The sequence below is a fragment of the Myodes glareolus genome, chromosome 4, assembly GCF_982192425.1.
Source record: "Myodes glareolus chromosome 4, mMyoGla1.1, whole genome shotgun sequence".
Classification (NCBI taxonomy): Eukaryota; Metazoa; Chordata; class Mammalia; order Rodentia; family Cricetidae; genus Myodes; species Myodes glareolus.
The window spans coordinates 16,310,741-16,334,503 of NC_142029.1; the positions used below are offsets into that span (position 1 = coordinate 16,310,741).

Consider the following 23,763-nt stretch of genomic DNA (forward strand, 5'->3'; position numbering starts at 1 on the left):
GCTAGAACTACTGTGTAGCTCTGGCTAGCCTGGAACTTGATAAATAGAGTAGGCTGACCTCATACAGATCTGCCAGTCTCTGCCTCCCAAGTGCTAGGATTAAAGATGTGCACCACAATACCCAGCTAAACTGCTGGTTTTATTCTCCTTTCCTGCAGGGACCTGAATTCTCTGACCAAGATCTGCCCTTAGCTTTCACTGGTCTGGGCTGTAGCACTGAGAGTGTGGTCTGCACCGCCCCCTTGTGGTCATCTGGTAAAACTGTTTCCCTTAGTGGTTGACCTTCTACCCACAGACCCACAGACCCCACCCAAAGTAGTGCTGAAAGCGGTTTGTGTTACAAATGCAACTTTGAGGGAAACCACAAGTCTTTCCTCTCCATAAATTCCAGAGAAACTACTAATAGTGTCCATAACATGTGCCCACCCCACCTTTCTCTGGATCCTTTCTTGGACAGTTTTTTTCAGATCAAATTGAAGCAGAAATTCTTTGTCTAGGCAGGTGTGGTGACGCACCACCTGAAATCCTAACACCTGAGAGAGAAAGTCAGGAGGACTTGGTTTTCTGAGCTAGAAATCAGGTGGGCCACAGAGTAAGTTTCAAGCTGGGTTTGGCTTGTTGCTGAGCATCTCAGGGTAAAGCTTAGAACTAACTAACTACATAACTTGGACACACAAACCATCATCAGACCCAAAACCATGGGGGACCAGAGTCCTCAGGGACCTTCTGACAGTCGAGTGGGATTGATGTGGGATGCCCTTCTGTATGCTGTGAATATTTTGTATTACCATTGGTTAATAAAGAAGCTGATTTGGCCAATAGCCAAGCAGAATAGAACAAGGCAGGAAATCTAAGCAAGGCAGAGTCTGGTAGATGCCTACATCTACCAGAGAAGCAAGATGTGAGGTAACAAGTCAAAAGTCACGTGGTAAAATATAGAATAATATAAATGGGTCAAGTTATAAGAGCTAGTCAATCTTAAGCATGAGCTAATATGCCAAATGGTTTGTAATTAATATTACGCTTCAGAGTGCTTATTTATGTTTGAGAACCAGTGAGCAGGAGAGAAACGTCAAATTACAAATGGCACGTATTCTGGCGTGGATTCACATAAGACCTGAAAAAGGTTTTAAAAGGTTCTGAAGATGCAAAAACAGACCTGTACTGGACTTCCTAGTCTTAACAGTCTCTTGCCAGCAACAGCCTGCAATATGGAGCTGACTGCCAGTCGCCATGAGCTAAGCAACATGGCAGGTTTCTGCAGTGTCACGCAGGCCTGGCACAGAGAGGATGCTCAGTTGAGCATCACGCTACCTTGAAAAGAGTTTCTGCTTTTGTTTCCACAGAAAATGAACAGTTGTGGATACCTTTCAGATTAATATGGTTTGATCAAGTAAACCACCTGAAAGGTGTCCAGTGAGAGCAATAACCCAGGCAATCCAACATCCAGAACAGCTTCCAGGTTACTGGCTGAGATGGACCAAACCCACAAAATACTCCAGTAGGACTTAGCCATAATTCTAATTTTTCTCAGGATTCCCATAACATTACCATAATATTGGATTACTGCCAATTAGCAAGAAGTAGTATAGAAAACTATGCAAAAATTCCCAAAAATATTTGTAACATGCAGGGCCTGCTTGTTGGGGTTTCTGTCCTGCCCGGTACCCCACAGCTGGCAAGCCCCAAAGAAAATCACACACAGGACTCCATAAGATTATAAACTGATTGGCCCATTAGCTCAGTCTTCTTATTAACTAATTCTTACATCTTACGGTAATCCATAATTCTTGCCTGTGTTAGCCATGTGGCTCAGTACCTTTTCCAGCTGTCAGCTCACATGTTGCTTCTTTAGTGATTTGGGCAGGACCAGCAGAGGGAGCTTCCTGCTTCCCAGAATACTCCCGTCCTCCTTGCTCCACCTCTACTTCCTGTCTGGTTTTCCCGCCTTTCTGTCTGGCCAATCAGCATTTATTTAAAATATGATTGACAGAATACAGACAATTCTCCCGCACCAAATATTGTTTATGAATGTTATTTTCATTTAAGGGAGGTTGTTTATAAATGGTTAATGTTCACAGTCAATCTCTTTTTAAAGAAAAAGGGGGATATGATATGGAAATTATTAAAAAGTAGACTATTAAATCTACTTTAATCCAAAACACAACTATTAATCTCAGAATACTTTCATTGGTTTGGAGTTTGAAACTCCAAAAATCAATCAAATTTATTGATACAAATTTAAGGTCAATTTTGTTATTTTATATATATATATATATATATATATATATATATATATATATATTTCTACTTGTTTTTAAAGTTTTATGTTTATGCAGCTCATTGAAAAATGTATAGTGAAAAATACAAATTAACAATCATCTATAATAGTCAAACTTGTCATATTAGTTAGCTTTTCTAGATATGCAGAGATATATTTTAGAAGATAAGTAAACTTTAAACACTTCAAAGACCTACAGAATATGGTATTTAAAATGCTTTAAGAGCTTAGACTTTTGTCAACAGTGAGAGATGTCTGCTCCTGGCAGTACCAATTACTTCAAGAGGATAATGGGCATTGAAGAAGCTCCTTATGGAGTTTGTCTTCAATGTTGCAAGGCTAGTCATTTGGGAAAGAAACTGTTCTTGCCTACTTCTGCTTGACAATATGTTATAGAAAGTGAACATGCAGAACCCACGGAAAAATGACTGCCGAACTTACCAAAACAAAGTGGGATAGTCCTTCAGCATTCTTGCTTCATGAAGGAGTCTGCCAGACATTCTGCAGGACACAAAAGGAAACAACTGATGAATTTTGCCAAAATAGATAGGACAGTCCTTCAGATTTCCTGCTTCACTGAGAAGAGAAATTTGCCAGACACTCTAGCCTCTTGGCTGAAAGATGGATGTCTCAATTTTACAAAAGAACATTGGGTAACTGTCCAGGCAGTCAAAAGTCTCTGTCATTTCTGGAGTTTTGAAAATTGCTTACAATGCACTTCCTTTTTGCTTTGGTAATATTATATCCTTCTGGGGTCTTTGATGGAGTTGAATACTAGATAGTTATAATTATAGTTTTCCTTAGTTGTGGTAAAAGAGAAAATAAAAGCTTTAGACACACAAAGATAGGATAGATGACAGAGTATTTTTTTAATTTGTCCAATACAAATAGACTATTATGACTTTTACTCTTGCTTGATACCTGTTTTGTTATATGTAATTTTACATTGTTAAAGTTAAAACCTTCTTTTTAATTAGACAGAAAAGGGGAGATGTTGTGTGATGCCCTTCTGTATGCTGTGAATATGTTTTGTTACTCCTGGTTAGTAAAGAAGCTCATTTGTATTTGAGCACTATGCTTTGCTTTTTTTTTAACATGGTCACATTATTGATATTGGTATATATAATAATGTATAACATAAGTATAATGTGTTTATTATAAAATTGTATTATCTCACAAGCTAACTTGCTGTTATGTGACTATAGAAAATATATACTATAGACTAGTTAGAAATCTTTTTACTTATACAAAGATACCATGTGCATCAGAGGTTCATGTTAAATAAACAAACATGTTTCAGATGAACAAAAAAGGAAACTCATTTGGCCAACAGCCAGGCAGAATAGAGTCAGGGAGGAAATTCAACAATGATACAGGGAAGAAGAAGGTAGAGTCTAGGGGACACCAGCAGCCACCAGAGAAGCAAGATATGATTTAGCCTGCCACAAAGCTTGGGGCAAAATATAGAATAATAAAAATGGGTTAAGTTAACAATAAGCCTAAGCTAATAGACCATACAGTTTGTAATTAATATTAAGCCTCAGAATGGTTATTTGGGAAATAGTGGGCGGGAGAGAAAACCCCAGTTACATGTGTTGTCCTGAAGTGCACCTTCCCCTGCTTCAGCTCCTATTCATACCCCATCTCACTCCAACCCCAACACACTAACCAGCAAAGACCCATACACATTAACATTTCCACAGAATCAAGAAAAAGCCAGTGGGGAAAGGGTTAAAAGGCTAAAGGGGAAAAACAAGAATAACAAAACTAAGAATGTGAATGAGGGGCTTGAGAGAGGGCTCAATGGTTAAGAGCACTGGCTTGCTCTTTCAGAGGACATGAGTTTCATTCCCAGAACTCACATGGTGGCTCACAGTTGTCTGCATCTCCAGTTCCAAGGGATCAAATTCCCTCTTCTGGCCTCCACAGGTACCACTAATACACACAATAGACAGGCAAGCAAGAAAAAATACTCATACACATAAAACAAAACCAATTATCTAGAGTGCCACTGGAGGTGAGAAAACTTTCAAGCTTTTCGGGCATATCATGTCCTGCTGTGTATATAAACTAAGGCCTAGTATCAAATACCAATGGCCGTGTGGCCTGACCTGTGGGGGATGGTGAAGGGAAGGAAGGATGAATGTCGGAAAGTCTTCAGGATGAAGGCCTCCAGATAGGGCAGCTGAGGTCTGTCAGAAAGTCAGGGCCTCTGATTCCTGTCAATCACTGTGTCTATGACGTACACTACCAGTGTTTGTTCCTTCAAGGATATAATGCTTTATCTAAAAAACTTTTGAAAAGGATAACATGTTTCTCTCCCTCCTATTTCCAATAGGCCAGTGGGAAGGGAGATCACTGGCTTGTTTGGCTAATGCTTATAATCTGGTACTAAAAATAAACTATACAACATGAATGGGATTCTCATGTCAATATGTCCTGGTTTGGATGAATCAGTTCGCCTGACTACAAATTAGAGTGGAGTTTTCAAAGAAGGTCATTAGATCATTCCCGTAAGACATATGATGTATCCACATTATCCATCCAACTAGGACCTTGGGACATGGGGAATCTTACTATCAGTTTCTCCTTCCTTCCTTCCTTGCTTTCTTCCTTGAGACAGGTATGAAGCCTAGGTTAGTCTAAAACTCACAAAGTTCAGACTGGTCTTGAACTCACTCTAATCCTCCTGTCTCAGCCCCCAAAGGAGGCTGGATTACAGGCATTCACCATCCACACCAGGTACCTAGTTAAGATCTTCTGTACCCTGAGTCTGAGGAAGTGACCCTAAGTGTTGTCACTTGGGACAGGCTATGTAGCAGTGAATGTTGGTCCTTATATAAGCAGTTCCCGAAGGGACAGACAACCTTCCTGATTACTGAGCATTCCCCCTCCCGTCAGGGCTAAGTACTCACTCATCATGGTTGACCTGCCACTGGTTTATGAAGATACAACGTTCCTTAGGAATGTGGAAGCCATTCAGTGAGGTGTCCCTCGTTGTGCTGAGGAGAGAAGAGAGCTCTGTCCAGCTCAGGGCTTGGAGACGCTGTGGTGTGGCGTGTTCCTCCCTCCACTGCATCCCAGTGTCTGATTACCACAGTCTCCAAGCCCCATTCTGGGAGGTCATGTGAAGGGCAGGGACATGGGGAATTATCCTTCCTTTTTCTGGGAACCTGTTCTTCATCTTCAACACTTCTTTACTAGATTTCCTTCTGCTCAGATGTGCACTGGGGCAGTCTCTGAAGCCAAGCAATCAGGGGATGGGCCTTGCCCTGGGGAGTCTGCAGATTTTGTACCAGGAATAACTAGCCTATGGGGTGGGCAGAGCTGAATGTTCAACTCTCACAGCCAAGTCGAGGAACTTGGGCTGTAAATCTTACAAATCCTCAGAAGATGAAACTCTACTTGGCTGATAGCCAAAAAAGGCTTCTAGATGGAAGAAGACACTTGTGTCAGGATTGACCTTTGGTAAGGGTAGAATTTGGGAGCCAGATAAATGGATAGACACTTTCCAGGCAGAAGGTCTTATTTAAGTAATGTTGACAGGTGTCTGGATTCCCCTTGTGAGTGACAGTGAGGAAGGCCTGGCTGAAGCAGAAGATTCCATAGGGAGCAAACACAAGGGCAGGTGAGTGACTGCTGAGGCCATAGCGACTGGACTGGGTGGGGGAGACCAGAGATTGTGGGGTCAGATGTTGAAGTTACCATGTTCAGGAATGAGATGAAGCCTGAGTTGTTCCCAGAGCTCAGGAACAGGGTGGGTGAACAGTATGACAACTTAGGGGGCACAGAAGAGGGCCCTTACCTGTGGGGGATGGTGAAGGGGACAAAGGATGTGTATCGGTAGGTCTCCAGGATGAAGGCCTCCACATAGGGCAGCTGAGGTCTGTCAGAAAGCCGTGGTTGCCGATCCCTGCCAATCACTGTGTCTGCAAAGCCCAGGCAGAGCTCATGGGGTGTTGTCTGCCCCACACAAATGTGCCCCTGTGATACTAGGGTCACTCTATGTTGACCTATGTTTACTCACGTTTCTGAGACCCCACGGTCCACCCACACCTTATGTACAAAAGTGGGGGATGCTATGTTCCTAGGACTTACACATAGAAGACAAAAGAACACTTATTTGTAGACAGCAAGTGACCTGGAGGCTCCCAGCTTCTCTGACTAGAGGGTTGAGAGCAACACATACCTATCTCCTTGTGGATCTTCCTCTGCACATTGGGCCATGTCACAAGGAGCAAAAGGCTCCAGAAGATGGCTGTTGTGACTGTTTCAAATCCTGGGCAGCAGGGAGTAGGGAGAAGGAGAAAGAACAACAGGGAGAAGGAAAAGATTTAAAGGAGCTTCTCCATAAACAGAGCAAGTCCTATCCTCTCGGGCTCCCATCCCTGTGTATCCTGAGGGAAGGGCTGAGACCTCAACAGAAACTTGAAGCCAAGCACGGTGTCTTATACCTTGAATTCCAACTCTAGAGAGTCTGAGGCAGGAAAATTGTTGCAAGTTTGACAATTTGAAACCAGCCTGGGTGGGATACAGAGATGACACCTTGTCTCAGACAAAACAAGTCAGAACCAATCAATACAAAAACCAAAACAGATCAATCAAACAAGAACCTGGTTTTTTAGTCAGCTGTTGGAATTATAAGCCTGGATTCCAGGTTGTAGAACCCTTTTACTTTCCAGGTAGGAAAACCCTGCACCCAAAATAAGAGGAAGGTGGTGGGTTTCTCCCAGAAGTTAATGGGACATCATGAGGTCACACTTGTCTCTCCTGTGTCACCTGCCATGTGGTTGATGTGTTAGTAGATAGAGTGGGTATGGGTAAATAGCCACTGATGGATAAAGGGGCAGGGGCAGGGCTCCTACCAGCTCCAAAGAGGTCATTGACAATGTTGACAATCTTCTCATGAGGGATTTGGACACCGTAATCTTTGGAGTTCTCAGTGTGCTTGAACAGGGCCCCTGTGATGTCCTGGATACTGTTCTAGAGGACACAGGTTTAGGGGAACTTTAGCATTTCAAGAGCCAAATGCCAGACCATGCCCCATTCTATTTGAGATGTCTTTAGTGCCTGAGAACTTCCTTGTCCTCTGGCCACTGGGCTGGGGCTCAGAGTTTTGAACTGGTGTCAGAGCTAAATAGAATATAGTCACTTCCTGTTCCACTGACCATTCTTTCTCTTAACTTCAGGGGTCATATTCAAGAAGGAAGAAGTATGTGTGAACCCAGGGAAGAAAAGTGACCTGAATCTGGAGCTAAGCCCCTGTTGAGGTTCATGTTCCTGTAGAACAATAGCCTTTAAATTAACAACATCCTACAAAGCTCTGCCAAAACTCCATTCACCTAGCTTTGCTTTCTGGGGTTTGGAGAAGCCCCCGGGAGAACAGTAGGGAACAGGGCATGACTGCAAGTCACAGATCTCTGAGTGGTCCTGAGCCTTCCTAGTACTTGGCAGCACATGGCAGTCCAAGTACGGTGGAGTAGGATGTGAGGGGATGCTCTCTGGGCCTGTGTGATGTGGGTTTACTATCTGCCTCCCAGTCTCACCTTGTTGAAGTATTGATAGTGCTCCTGGACGGTCTTCTGTAGGAACAGCACAAATTTATCATTGAAGTTCTTAAACCTCTTGAGGGCCGGGTTGGGCAGGTAGCGCAGGATGGGGAAGAAGTCCACAGCATTCCCTGATGAGACATTCTCCACAAAGTCATTGCTGCTCTTCACGATGCTCAGCATCTCTTGGCTCTTCCGGGGTGAAGATCTTCCCAAAGCTCTAATGATGTTAGCTATTAATTCAACAACTAAATTGACAGGTTCAAAGTGCCCAACTTCTGCTATCTGCTTCTGGAACTTTCTGACTAGATGTTCGCCTCCTTGTTCACATGCTCCTCTAAGTAGCAAGAGGACGATGAGTTTGGGTCTGAGGCTATGGAGCAACTCTTCAGAGCATCCATGGCTAGGATATGGCAGTCAACCCACACTGGTCCAGTGTCTGGGTTGAAGGTCATGCTCTGGCCATTAGTGATAAGTGTGAAACTGTAGAAGTCTGGCCTCTCCTTGAAGCCATCTCCCTTCTTCACCAGGGCCCGCCTATGGTATCCAGGCCACTCAGCACCACCACAATTATGGAGCCAATGTGGATTTGCAGTACACCCTCATATTGCTTGCTCTGCTTGGTCAGTGATAGGTGTGGGTTCTTCCCCAGGGTCAGCATATGCCCAATGATGGGCCACCCCCAGGGCACAGGTGGACTTTTCAGACCTTTGGGGACCCGGGTTCCTAAAGTTTTGACCACACAAAATACTATGCAGAAGATGACAGTGGCCAGTAGTAGCTCTGGGGTCAAGGAGATGTTCTGGGACAATGCCATCTGTTCTGGCTGCAGGGGAAATGGAAGGGTGGGGTGGTTTAGCATGGATTCTGAGCCTGCATTTATTCCTTCACTCTCTCATTCAGTCAATTGCAAAAGAACCTTAAAAGCCTTACATTGACCAACTTTAGTCAACTTTAGTTTTCCACCCCGGGGCTCTCCTGTCTATGTCCTCTCCCATTTCCATTTCTGAGACTGGAGAGGATACAAATGTCCATTTCAAAACAACGAAGCTAAAGACATCTTCTCATCAGTCCCAATTACAGAGTGTTTGCTGGGATTTCTGCCAAAGGGTCTAACACAGTGTGGGCTCCCTGTTGGAACCCTCTACACACCTATGGAGCAGAAGATGTCCACTTGCCCAAGCAATAGAAATCAGTAGCCTCGGAACCACATCATTGACCTGTTGTATCCCCCGCCCCTCTCGGTGACTCTACCAATATCAAACAGGAGCATCTCCTCCAAAAATGAGTCTTCAGTGACCTCCATAAGTGGAGGATTAAGTAGGCTACAGCCAGGTCTAAGGCTCCTCAATGCCAGTCGGGTATTCTCTTCTTATCTACTCACTCCAAACAACTGTTCTTAGAGATAGCCTACTTGAAACTGCCTAATTAAAGGAAGGGAGGGAGCCAGTGAAATGGCTCAGGGGTTCAAAAAACTTGCTGCCAAGCATGACAACCTGAGTTTGATCCCTGGAATTCACATGGTGGTCAGAGACAGTGCACAGCTCAACTGACTCCTGAATGTTGTCCTGTGAGCTCTGGCATTCAGATAGACAGACAGACTGACAGATACAGATACACAGACACAGACACACACACACAGACCGGCAGACAGACAGACATACTTAGATACACACACAGTGAGAGAGAGAGAGAGAGAGAGAGAGAGAGAGAGAGAGAGAGAGAGAGATAGGCTCAGGTTTACAACGAGAAACTAAGATCCAGGGCTGAGATGGAAAGAGCTAAACCTCAGATCTCCTTCAGTCCCTACAGGGTCCTCATTTCTCCATCTCTAATATCATTTAGGATCTAGAAGCAGATTTCATGACAGAAAACTCAGACATAACTGAAGGGTAGGAACTGGAGATCATAGAGTTGTAGGAGATCGTGTAGAATTTCTGGGTTCAGATGATTGGGCCTTTTATAACACCACCCTCTCCAGACTGGCCCAACTGTCCAGGTCACTTGATATCAAAGCTGGATACTGTACAAAGTTGGAAGAATTATTTCTTGGCTTTTGGTCAAGATTCCTCTGCCCTGCATTCCAGTCGGGTCTCAGGAATAGCTCTTTGAGACAGAAGATGTTCTGATTTTTGTGGAGATAAATATCCATAGCATTTTAGAGTCCAGGGTAGAGGATACAATTCTTTCAAACATAGCAGAGTCCAGGGTTTAAAAATTAAGCCTGTGGGCACTATGCCCTCTTTTGCACTGTATCCAAACCAAAGGTACATATCTGGACCCCAGTCCACGCCAACCAGGGGAAGATCGTGCTCCCTATGAAGGCAGAGAGGGAGTTGCATTATCTAATGACTTCTCTACATTGACAAACTACTTGACAAAAGTAAGTTAAGGAAGGAATGTTGCTTTGACTCACAAGTTTGGAGTGTAGTCCATGGTGGCAGGGGAAACACAGCAGCAGGAACACGAGTCAGCGGGTCACATTGCATCTGCAGCAAGGAGCAGAGAGAGATGAATGCTCCTGCTAGTGACTCTCTCTCTCTCTCTCTCTCTCTCTCTCTCTCTCTCTCTCTCTCTGCCTCTCTCTCTCTCTCTTTTTCTCTGTCTCTCTCTCTCCTCAACCAGGGACTGAAGCCTAGAGATGGTGTAGTCCGTGGTGTGGAGAAACTTTCTGGAAAGGTGTGCCCTTGGGGAATCTTTTAGGTGACTCTAAATCCCTTCAGGATGACACTGGAGATTAACCATCACGGGTATATTCCAGCTCATCAACAATCCCCACACCTCTGTGGTGTGTGTGTGTGTGTGTGTGTGTGTGTGTGTGTGTGTGTGTGTGTGTAATTGAACCTACATCCACAAACGTACCTGATGAGGACTCTGACACTGAACTGTGTCTTGACTCCTCTCCCAACTTTTATTTTCTTTAGATTTTGTATTCTAAAGAGAGACTCTTTCCACCCTCCTTTCGGTGTCTGATGGTAAGAAATTAAAAGCCAGTGAATTAAATTCATCGTCTGAATTGCTGATAATGTCAATTGGTTAGGACTCTTCCTAGTCAACATGATTGGGTGTGGAGGCAGGGGAAACAACAATAAACCAGATAGTTCCAGAAACAAGAGACAAAACAATTAAAAACAAAAGCAGTGCTGGGTATGGTAGTACACCTTTAATCCCAGCACTTAGGAGGCAAAAGTAGATGGATATCTTAGGTCAGCCTGGTCTACATCGTAAGTTTCAGATCGGCTGGCATTACAAGACTCTTTTAAAAAAATCAAATGCAGGGGCTAGAGAGATGGCTCAGAGGTTAAGAGCATTGCCTGCTCTTCCAAAGGTCCTGAGTTCAATTCCCAGCAACCACATGGTGGCTCACAACCATCTGTAATGAGGTCTGGTGCCCTCTTCTGGCCTGCCAGCATACACACAGACAGAATATTGTATACATAATAAATAAACAAAAAAATCAAATGCAATGTATGAACTTGTTTGGATTCTTAGTTTAACAAAACGTAATTTTTAAGAGTCACATAAGACATTTTTTGAAAGTTACTTCAGGATTCATGGATATGGCCTGGAGAATAAGCTACATTCTGAATGAATACCAGATTTCTCAGACATGACATACAATCATGCTTACATCATACCTTAATTACTGCTCTAGTTCTGTGAAGAGACACCATGATCAAGGCAACCCTTATCATATAAAGCCTTTAATTGAGGGCTTGATTGCAGTTTTATAGGATCAGCCCATGATCATCATGAAAGGAAGCAGACAGACAAGGTGCTAGATCAGTAGCTGAGGGGAGCTTTACATCTTTATCCATAGGCAGAAGGAAAAGGGGGATCAAGATTGGGCTTGATGAGGAGTTTTGAAACCTCAAAGCCCACACCCAGAGACACAATTCCTCCAACAATACTAGACTTCCTAATTCTTCCCAAGCAGTTCCAGTGACAGGAAACCAAGTGTTCACATGTATGAGCCTATGGGGGCCGTTCTCATTCAACCTGACATGTGTGGGACAATGTTCTTGTTCTTAGGAGGTTAATGCTGTCTGCTTTAGAGGTGAAGTTTCATGATGCCTGTAACCTTTCAAGTGGTTCTGTTAGAAAAGTCTAGAAAAACTACATTTTGGGACTGTTGAGATGGCTCAGTGGGTAAAGGTGCTTGTCACCAAGCCTGATGACCTGAGTTGGATCCCCAGGAGTCACATGGGGGATGTCCTTCTGTGTAGGTGTTGCTTTTATTGGCTAATGAATAAAGCTCTTTTGGCCAATGGCTTAGCAGAGTAAAGTCAGGTGGGAAATCCATACAGAGATAAGAGAGAAAGTAGGCGAAGTCAAGGAGACGCATGTAGCTGCCAAAGGAGACAGACATGCTGGAATTTTACCAGTAGGCCACAGCCTTGTGGTGATACACAGATTAACAGATTGCTTTAACTTAAGATGTAAGAGTTAGTTAATATGAAGCCTGAGCTAATAGCCCAAACAGTATTATAATTAATCAAGTTTCTGTGTGATTATTTGGGTCTGGGCATCTGGGAAATGAACAAGCTGCTTCCCTCTACACCAATGATCTTCACATGAGTGCCTTGGCACATCCTCATGTTGGCAAATGTGTTCTCTCTCTCCTACACACACACATGTATACAACAGATAAAATTTTAAAACTTTAAAACAGGCAGTTGTGGTGAACACCTTTAATACCAGCACTCAAGAATAAAGGTAGGCAGATCTTCGAGTTGGGAACCAGCCTGGTTCCAGGACAGCCAGATCTACACAGAGAAGTCCTGTGTCAGTAAAAAAATATGTATCATTAACAACATGTGAATATATGAATGCACACACAGAGAGAAAGAGACACATTCTGGGCTGTCATGATGGCTCTGTGGGTTAAAGTGCTTGCTGTCAAGTCCAAAGACTTGGTTCCCTAAAACTCATGGTGGAAGAAGAGACGAAGATATCCTGCAAGATGTTCTCTGACATCCATGAGAACACCAAGGCATACCAGACAGACAGACAGACAGACAGACAGACAGACAGACAGACACACACACACACACACACACACAGCTTCAGGATCAACTTGTTCAAGTGTCAAGGATGTGTTGTGGGATATTGGTAAAGTGTGTGATTTGCTGTGATTTGTGGAATAAAATGTCGAACCACCAGTAGCTAGGTAGAGGAGTATAGGTGACATAGAGCAGACTTCCCGGCAGAGAGAGAACTCTGGGGAGAAGAAAGGCTGAGTCATACACCAGACAAGGAGGAAGCAGGATGGGTAGTATGGAGATGAGGGAACAAGTCATATAGAAGAACATACATTACAAAAATATGGGTTAATTCAAGTTATAAGAACTAGTTAGGCCAGAACAGGCTCCAAAGCCACAGAGAAACCCTGTCTTGAAAAACAAAAACAAAAACAAACTAGTTAGGAACAAGCCTAAGCTAAAGCTGAGCTTTCATAATTAATATTAAATCTCCGTGCCATTATCTGTGGGCTGGCAGTCCTGAAGAGAAAGTACTGCTATAGGATGGGAACTCTGACAGAGTCACAGAGCCAGTGTGAAGACAGCTGGGAAGGAGGGAACACTGGTTCCTGTCTGAGTCTTCACTGCGTTCAGCTCACTCAACAGAACAGGTCGGAAAATGAGGCTAAGTGTCATACAGATTTCTTTTCTTCTTTCTCATTAACTGAATTCCATGGCTTATTTTATCTAGCTGCCTCCCCACCCTTTATTATGAGACAGGATCTGTCTCTTGTAGCCTTGGCTGTCCAGGAACTTACGATGTTACTAGGCTCACATTTTGGGGCCTCCACAAACTTAACAAAAAGTAAGAGGACACTTTCTCTTTAGCTTTGTTCTAGAAAAGATAAGCAAATATAAAGACTGCCCTAAGGCTGTGCCCAGCCAGGAGAGTCACTCTGCAGTGCAGCCCAGTCAGGTAGTTTGGAGCAGTCGCTTTACCTTTCAGGCTTCAGTTACATAACCCAGAGAGGTCAGACAAGATTGCCCAAGTCAGCCGGGAGGTGTTGGTGCGGGCTTTTTAATCCCAACACTCAGGAGGAAGAGGCAGGTGGATCTGTGAGATCAGGGCCAGTCTGGTCTACAGAGTGAGTTCTAGTACAGCTAGGTCTACACGGAGAAACCCTGGTTAAAAAACCAACCAAATAAAAGGTGGCTCAATTCAGAAGGTACTGGTCTAGGGAAAGATCTGAGCTACATAAGACAAGAAGATGTAAAATTCCTACCCCAAATAGTACAGCTACCTTGAAGAGAGAGGAGCTTCCCAAAGGAGTTGAAGCCGCAGTAGGGTCAGGACTTACAATGGGTGGAGATGCCTGGCACTAGGCTTTAAGGACATGTATGTGTGAGCTTGCTCTAGCCTCCGGGGGGAAAGGTCCCCCTGGCTGTCCCTGCCCCCTTGGATGAAAACAAGGTGCCCATGTCAAAGTCAGCTGGTGTGATAAGGACCATCCAGCTACCCAGCTCACAACCAGATAGGGGTCCCAGCGCTGTCAAGCTAGCAGTGGGCGGGGAACCAGGGTGAGGCTCTTAAAGCGCCAGTTTCTCTTGGGGCATGGGGATGGGTCTTTAGAGATAAAAATGGTCTAGATTTTTCAAGAGCGCAAGTAGACAAAGTCAGGCAGTGCAAAGATCCAGGTTTGCGTGCGGAGCTCAGCATCTGCCTGAGAGCAAAGGTCTGACAGCGTGTGGCCACATTTTTAGTGGCAGGACACCCAGCAACACCACCTGGCACACCTTGCTCGCTGTTTGGAGTCACTCTCTGGCCCTGAAGAGTGTTCCCTAAGTGAGAGTCTAAGGAGAAAAACTAAACTTGTTTGTTAACTCGACTTCATCTGTTCCTAACTAACATCTTCACTTGCCCTCCTTGTGAGCTCCCAAGCCCAGAAATAATATTGCCCTCTCCTCTGTGACCAAAGTCAGAAAAACAAAAGAAAAAAGAAACAACCCCCCCCCCCTCACTTCCCACTCCACTCACAAGCCACCTTCATGCATGGCCTAAATATTTACAAGTGCCTGCTATGTGCAGGACGCTAATTAATGGTCCTTTGATGGAGTTATCCTCTGCTGGGGGAGACAGCTCATAAGAACACAACACAGAGACGGGCAGTGAAAATATAAAAATGGGTCAATAAAACAAAACTGATAAACAGAGGTCAGTTTACAACCGCAGTGGGGTTGCCAGGGGTGTGAGTGCTGTCTGAGATGACACTGGGCAGGGGTAAAAGTGTGGAATGAAAATGAAGCCTCCCAGATACCTACCTGGGGGATGCACCTGTAGTGGGTACACCTCCTAGGCACAGAGGCTCCAGAGGACTGGTTATGGAATGGAGCGGTGTTCTCCTGACGTGGGTTTCATTGAAAGAATTAACCCCACACCATGGAAGAAGAGAATCTGTAGTGTGCATCCGGAGCAAGATTACTCAGGCTTCTGTGCTGGAAATAGACTGCAGGACCAAGAACACCTCTGTTCATTCTGACATCTGTCTAGCCCCGTGGTCACAGTCTCATCAAGGTCCCTATCACTGCTCCGTAGAGAATGGAGTCCCCTTTGCTTTTGGACTCTGTCAACTCCTTCTTCCCCACTGTGCCTTCCAGAATGTGAAAAGCTTTCTGTTACCACCTTTGCTCAGATCCTTTGGTGTCTGAAGATAGAAACCAGAACCTCTTGCAGAATCTACCAGGTCTGCCCATCCAGGCTTCTAGTAGTCCCCATTTTGAGTCTTCAATAACACATGCCCACCATATCCTTTCCACAGCAAGTTAGAGTTCACCTGCTGTCAGTTCCAGCACTTCTTCATGGGCAGTCTCAGGACGTCTGACCCCATAGCTATGATCCTCATCCAATCTCCTTCTTCTTCCTCTATGCCCCAAGGCAGAAAATCTGCATGTCGAAATTTAATGAAATATACAAGTCTTTGTGAGGAAGAAATGATTGCGAAAACTGCATTACAGATGAGTATATGGCTACAATAATATTAAACTCCCAGTGTGTAATGATAATGATTAGGCAACAAGTACCTATAACCTTAACCCTAGAAAAGGTGAAGCAAGAGGATTTTCATGAGTTCAAGGTCAGCCTGAGCTACATAGTAACAGTAGCCCAGCCAGGAGTACTGAGCAGACACAGGAAGACTGGAAGAAATAAAAACAAGGAGGAGGACAATGAGGAATAGGAGAAAAGGAAGGGGAGGGATGAGCTGGACAACAGAACAAGCAGGAGACATAGGAGGTGGAGTGGCCTCCTCAGCATCCTCACAGCCGTTCCACTCACTGCATCTCTACTCAGACTAAGAAATGTCCTGGTACCCACTTTGGAGCCAGAACCAGAGACCTGCAAGAGCTTGTGTAGAAATAAATCCTGGCCAGGAAGTGGGAGCCAGACCCTTCTAGATCCCTCAGCCTGCTCTACAGTCACTCTCTTCCTCCTATTTCTGTTGTCCCTAGCAACGCCTTAGCTCCAGAGGGTCGTGGAAACCTACTCCTCATGGCTGGAAGACCTAGTTCTCAGACTTGCCACACTGAACACAGGAAGCCCCACCATTTGGCTCCTGTTCTTTACTAGGCTTTTGACTCCAAAACTTTTATGGGCTAATAATAAAGGCAGTCTCTCTTTCCCTTCTCAGTTGGATAAACTGAGGCCAGAAAGAACAGGCACAGTGACCTGGGGCAGATGAAATCAGAGCCCAAATCTCTGGCATCCTGCTTCCAGGCTATTGCTCTTCCTGCTCAGGGAAGCTGCAGGGCCACAAGCTCAGGCTCTAAGCCAAGTCCCTCATCTCCCCAGACCCTGTGCACTGGGGTAATGGGGACTTTACATCTACTGTCACCAAGACTTGTCTGGGCTAGCAGTCACAGTGGAAGGAACAGGGCCCTTGCTAATTCCTCATTAACTGGCAGACAGAAGGTTTGGAGACCTTGGCACAGAGTTTAACACGCAATTCAAGGTCAAAGTTTATGCCTTTGCGTGAGAAGCTAGTTGACTTTCTGAGTAACTGATACCAGGAGCACATTGGGAGGGTGAGGGCTCTGGACTGGAGGTAGGCAAACAGCTTGGGAGTCATCCTGGCAAAGTCAACAGTTGGGGGATTTTGGTCAGTACTGCTGAGGGCTAAGGAGCAGAAGCCAGAAAAGAAACAAGACTCTACAAAAATCTCTTAGTCCATAGGGAAGAGAGGAGTCACACCCCAAAGAAAGCTTGGGCAGAGTCCATAGATGCTACAGAAACCAGAGAAGGTAGAGGCAGGTGACCCAGGGACTCTGGGGAGCTTGAATGAATGTGAGGAACACAGGAACAGTATTGCTGACCTAGGCAGGTGGCACAGCATGAACACAAACAATAGTGGAAGGTGGGAAGAGTGGAGTTTGCATGGATGTGGAAACATGTGACTTATATCCTATTATGTCCAACTAGGAAAAAAAAGAGATTCTTTTCTGCAGGGGTGGTTGTACTAGGTGGCTGGGGCTTAATTTTAGAGAAAGTCACAGAGGGAGCAGGATGTAGCCCCCAGGGTCTATAAATTCTATAAATTAAAAGTGGAGACAGGTCAGGCTCAGCTGCACAGGGAAGGTCCAGGCTGGCTTGGTCTATAGAAAGTCCCCATCTCACAGGCTGGTGGCAGCATACGCCTTTAATTCCAGGACTTTTGAGGTAGAGTCGGTAGATCTCTGAGTTCAAGGTCTGCTTGGTCAACAATGTGAATTCCAGGATGGCCAGAACTGCGCAGAGAAACCCTGTCTCAAAAAACAAACAAACAACAATAACAACAGCAACAAACAGTTGGGGCATGGTGACACTTTAGGAAATCCGTCCCTCATCCTCAGTCTGATGGTCTATCTTTTCTTTTCTTGCCTCTCCTCTCAGCAGCCACCTAGGTCATGCCTTTCCTGCATGGACTTCTAACCTTCCTGTCAGCCACAGAGCTGCTCCCGGCCATCACCACCTTCTGCCTCGGATTCTGGGTGGTCAGAGCCACAAGGACCAGTGTCCCTAAAGCCTGAAGACTCCACCTGGGCCCTGGGGATGGCCCCTTTGTCCACGCTGAGCAAGCAGTATGGGGATGTGCTGAAGATCCGCATTGATTTCACTCATGTGGTGCTGCTGAGTGGCCTGGACACCATCCGGCAGGCCTTGGTGAGGCAGCAAGGCCTCAAAGGGCTTCCTGTGTAATTCTAATTTCATCAGTAATGGGCAGAGAGTAACTTTTAAACCAGACTCTGGACCAGTACAGGTTGCCCAACAGATCTTGGCTCAGAATCAAGCTTCTTCATCCTCTGGCTGCTTGGGGTGGGGATATGTGAGCAAGGAGGTAGAATACCTAATTGTCAAATTCCAGAAGCTGATGGCAAAGGATGGTCACTTGGACCCTTATAGGTATTTGTCGATGTCAGTGGCCAATGCCATCTGTGCCATGTGCTTTGACCAATGTTATGATCATGATAACCAAGAGCTACTTAGCATAGTCAATCTGAACAATGCATTTGGGGAAGTTACTGGATTCCCAGCTCACTTCTTCCCTGTCCTCCACAACCTACCTGACTCTTCCCTGGATGCCTTCAAGGACCTGAATAAGAAGGTCTACAGCTTCATGCAGAAGTTAATCAAGGAGCACTACAGAACATTTGAGAAGGTAGAGGCTGTGGAGGAGCAGGTGGTGGTGGGAAGCAGGTAGGGTCCAGGACCAGAACGTCACAGGCAAGCTTGAAGCCAGTGGCAGAGTGCACTCCATTCTCACCAGAGCACTAGAACTTTTCTTGACTAATCCCTCTGTGCATCTGTCAGACAAAAACCACCAAATAGGAGTCCTGGGCCAGTTCTTGCTGGACCAGGAAGAGTTAAAACCCTGTCTCCAGGACTCATAGTCTAAGACTAAGAGTGTCAGGCTCTGTGCCTCAAAGGTCCCGTGAGGCACCTTTCTCTGAAGTTCTCTGAAGTTCACCTTTCTACCAGTTCTCTGAAGTAGGAAGGAGACTTGGAAGAGGCAAAGGACAGCTAGGACAGCAGCCTCAGAGTGTCAGCTCTTGCACAAAGGCGCCAATGACAGGGAGGGACCAGGCCTAGATGGAGAGGTGGGTCTAGACTTGGGTTATGTCTCACCCTGTGCTCCTTTGCCTCCCAGGGCCACATCCGGGACATCACAGACAGCCTCATTGAGCACTGTCAGGACAAAAAGTTGGATGAGAATGCCAATGTCCAGCTGTCGGAGGATAAGGTCATTGCTGTCGTCTTTGACCTCTTTGGAGCAGGTATGTGCTCTTCAGTGAACCATCCTGTGCTCAGGTGCCCGAAGCTGCCACACCCCTAACTTCTCCCTCTGTTCTGTCCTGGTCAGGGTTTGACACAGTCACCACTGCTATCTCTTGGAGCCTCATGTACCTGGTGACAAACACTAGGGTACAGGAAAGATCCAGGAGGAGCTAGGTAGGTGGTGGCTCCACTCAAAGGAGTCCGTGTACGGGGACCCTGATAAAGTCTGGGCAATCCCTTAATCCTCTTGAATTCCCCATATTCTGTAGACACAGTGATTGGGAGAAATCAGAGACCCTGACTTTCTGACAGACCTCAGCTGCCCTATCTGGAGGCCTTCATCCTGGAGACTTTCTGACATTCATCTTTCCTTCTCTTCACCATCCCCCAAAGTAAGGCAGTGCAAAGGGCCACGATTGTGTGTGGACCTCAACTTCTGTCTGAGAGCAAAGGTATAACAGTTTGTGGTCACATTTTTGGCGACAGGACACAAAGAAGCACTACCTGGCACTCCTAGCTGGCTGTTTGGAGTCACTCTCTGGCCCTGAAGAGTGATCCCTAGGTAAGACTCTAAGCAGAAAACCTAAACTTGTTTGTTAACTCGGCTCAACCTGTTCCAAACTAACATCTTCACTTGCCCTCCCCTGTGAGCTCCCAAGCCCAGAAATAACATTGCCCTCTCCTCTGTGACCAAGGCCAGAAAAACAAACAAAAAAGAACAAAACAACAAACAAAAAAGCAAAATAAAACAAAAAACTTCATTCACTTCACAGCTCCCACTCCACTCACAAGCCACCCTCATGTATTGCCAAAATATTCACATGTGGGAGGGACATTTGCATAAGCAGAACTGGGCCAGTGTTCTAGGCCAGAGCAGGCCTGAGACGGCAAGCTTCCTAGAGTGGGACTGAGCTGGTGACCTAGGCCAGAGCTGGCCTGAGACAGTGAACTCCACAGGAACAGGTACAGGAGAGCAACCACTGAGTGATTGGGCTGGAGCCAGAGACCTCTGAGGGTTCAGGCATGAATCTGGGACTTTTGAGGGAGTAGACTTGAGCCAGGACCCCTGTGGGTCCAGGTGTGAGTCTGGGACCTCTGAGGAAGTAGGCCTGAGCCAGGACCTCTGCAGGACCAACCCCAAACCAGGGACCTCCGCAAGAGCAGTTTCAGACCAGGGACATTTATAAAAATAGTTCTGAGCCAGCAACCTAGACCAGAGCAGGACTGACACAGCAAACTCCATGGTAGCAATGCAAACCCCAGAAGCACTGAGCAACTTCCAGGAACATGGAGTGATCAACGGGGTGACTGGAACCTTGGCACTGACTGCACCATGAAGAGCAACCATCTGAGCCTTGGGTCTACTGGCACCTGTAAGATTGATCACCAGAATCACAGACAGCCCCAACTAAACCAATTAGAGGAAAAGATGGGTGAACAAGGTAAGAACACACACAACATGACAAAAAGCAACAACACGACACCAGTAAAATCTAGTTACCCTACAGCAGCAAGACTTGAACAACCAAATATCGATGAAGCAGAAGAAATAATTATAATATAAATATATAAGAAATAACATAAATCGACCTAAAAAAGAACTTCAGGAGAATGTTTCAGGCCCTTAAAGAGGAAATGAGAAACTCCCTCAAAAAATGGATGGAAAGACAAACAAAAAATTGGAAGACATCAGCAAATACCTTAAAGAAAACCAAGAAAAAGCAATCAAACATATGAAAGAAACTATTCAAATCTTGAAAACTAAATACAGACGATAAAGAAACACAAACCGAGGGAATTACAGAAACAGAAATCATGAGAAAATGATCAGGAACCACAAATGTAAACATAAACAGCAGAATACAAGAGATGGAAGAGAGAATCTCAAGCACTGAAGATACAATAGAAGAAACAGTCTCAGTCAAAGAAAACATTAAATCTGACAAAAGCTTAACACAAAATATCCAAGAAATATGGGACACCATGAAAGACCAAACCTAAGAAAAATAGGTATAGAAGAAGGAGAAGTAGTTCAACTCAAAAGCACAGAAAATATGTTTAACAAAATAATAGAAGAACACTTTCCCAACCTAAAGAAAGATATGCCTACGAATGTACAAGAAGCTTACAGAACACCAAATAGACTGGATTAAACAAAAGTCTCCTCACCAGATAATAATCAAAACATTAAACATACAGAATAAAGAAAGAATATTAAGAATTGCAAAGGAAAAAGGCCAAGTAACATATAAAGGCAGATCTATCAGAATTACAGCTGACTTCTCATTGGAGACAATGAAAGCCTGAAGGTCGTCATCAAGCATTATGCAGACATTAAGAGATCACAGATGCCCGCCCAGACTATTGTACCAAGCATAACTTCAATCACCATAGAAGGACAAAACAAGATATTCCATGACAAAACCAGACTTAACTAATACCTAGCCACAAAGTACTAGAAGGAATACTCAAACCCAGGGAAGTTGGCTACATCAACAAAAACACAGACAATTGATGATCTCACAGCAGCAAATCCCAAAGAAAGGAAAAACACATGAATTAACATCAGCAACAATGAAAACTAAATTAACAGGAGATAGCAATCACTGGTCATTGATATCCCCTAATATAAATGGACTCGGCTGACTAATAAAACGACACATGCTAATTTATTGGATAAGAAAACAGAATCCATCCTTGTAAATGTTGCCTTTTTACCTTTTGTTTCTGTTTATCAGAGTCTATGATTTTTTTAATCTTATTAAATCTGTTTATCATTGTCTTTTGCAAATTCTGAATCTCTTGTCCCATATTATGCTCCAAAGCCTTTATTAATGATTTTAAGGCATGGAGCTTGTCTGTTAGAGACATCATTTCCTCTTTAGACATTATCACCTTTATTGATAATTTTAAGGCGTGGAGCTTGTCCGTTAGAGATACCATATCCTCCTTGGATATAATCCTTATGGCATGTACTGTGCCTTTTTGTTTGGAAATCCTGTCAATTAATTTATCATATCCTTTTGATAAAGTTTAATTTTTACATTTAATGGTTTTAATCCTCTCAGCTAATGTTTTAGTATTTATAGTCATGGACTGGAGGTTACGAGTCATTTTGGTTGTCCCCTCCTCCAGAGCAGTGAAGCTCCCTTTTAAAGAAGCAATATCAGACTGTACCTTCTTGATATTTTGGTCAGTCAATCGAGTCATATCAGACAAAGATCTAGTCTCCTCCTTGAAATTTTTAAACTCTTTTTTGAGAAGGTTGGTGTCAGTCTGAATTGTCCTTAAGGTTTTAATCTCTGCCCTCAGCATTGTATAATCAATCTGTAAGGACTGAATCATCCTTATAAAATATCCAAACATCAGAAAAGCGACAAGTCCCAGAAATAACCAAGTAAGAGGAATATCAGAAACCTCATGGAGGATATCCTCCATGGCACAATTAAAAAGGCCATTGAATTTTTGGATAGTAATATTTTCTGACATGTTCAATCAAAAGAAATTGTATTTATTTATTTGTTTTTAACTGAAAAGAAAAATCTTACCTGTAATGACCCTTGCCTGCCAGTAAGTGGCGGGGGTGCACCTGAATCCACGTGGCAATGGCGCTGACCTGGAAAGATTCTGAAATATATATAAATTCAAATCCAGAGGTTACTTTCAGGCTAGCAGCGCAAGTCAAACTCAGCCGGGGCTGCAGGGAATACATTGCCCAAGTTGAGGGTAGAGCTGCCGCTTGCCCGAGTTCCATGGCTTTTGCAGAAGCCGGAAATTTCCCGGCCCGATTCTATTGAACGGAGCTGGGATCCAGTGCAGGCTTTACTGTAAAGGCCACCAGGTGCTGTGTGCGCTCAGGCTGCTAGGCCCGTGCCACGAGGTGGGAAAAAGGCCCCATGTTGGGTGCCAAATGAAGCCACAGGGCGACTGGTAATGAAAAGTCCCCAGACTATCTTGATATAAAATATATAGCTTTAATAAGCAGAAGTAAGACTTACAACAGCTTACACCAGAATCCAAACGATCCGTCAGGACGCAGGAGCCAGGCAAAAAGAGGGGCTAGCAGAGCATGCTTGCTAGGTTTATAGGCAGGCTTTAGCCTGAGGGCGGCACGCCCCCAAAACAGAATGTGATTGGCTGAACTCCCCTATCACTTCTGCTGCATACAAGAAACACATCTCAACCTCAAAGACAAACACTGTCACATAGTAAAGGGTTGGAAAAAAATTCCAATCAAATAGACCTAATAAACAAGCTGACGTAGCTATCCTAATATCTAACAATATAGACTTCAAACTAAAATCAATCAAAAGAGACAAAGTAGGTCATTTCATATTAGTCACAGGAAAAACCTATCAAGAGGAAATCTCAATACCGATCATCTATGCCCCAAATACAAGGACACCCTCATGTGTAAAAGAAACACTTCTAAAGCTTAAATCATACATTAACCCCACACACTAATAGTGGGAGACTTCAACACTCTACTCTTACCACTGGGCAGGTCAGTCAGACAAAAAATGAACAGAGATATAAGGGAACTAACAGATGTTATGACTCAAATTGACTTAACAGACATCTATAGAATATTCCATCCAAACAGAAAAGAATATACCTTCTTCTTCGCGCCTCATGGAACCTTCTCAAAAACTGACCACATACGCAGTA

At 44.4% G+C, this 23,763-nt stretch overlaps 2 pseudogenes across 2 annotated transcripts; one reads left to right on the forward strand and one right to left on the reverse strand.

The window, feature by feature from the left end:
• Positions 1–5,192: 5,192 nt before the first annotated feature.
• LOC125393257 (cytochrome P450 1A2-like) lies at positions 5,193–8,647 on the reverse strand (annotated as a pseudogene). The gene is made up of 5 exons (XR_015737609.1): positions 7,828–8,647; positions 7,147–7,264; positions 6,471–6,560; positions 6,087–6,210; positions 5,193–5,283 (listed from the first exon to the last, which is right to left on the reverse strand). The product of XR_015737609.1 is annotated as a cytochrome P450 1A2-like (transcript).
• Positions 8,648–17,726: 9,079 nt separating this feature from the next.
• Positions 17,727–21,800, forward strand: LOC148122200 (cytochrome P450 1A1-like; annotated as a pseudogene). The gene is made up of 4 exons (XR_015737610.1): positions 17,727–18,478; positions 18,968–19,094; positions 19,181–19,269; positions 19,365–21,800. The product of XR_015737610.1 is annotated as a cytochrome P450 1A1-like (transcript).
• The last annotated feature ends 1,963 nt before the right edge of the window (positions 21,801–23,763 follow it).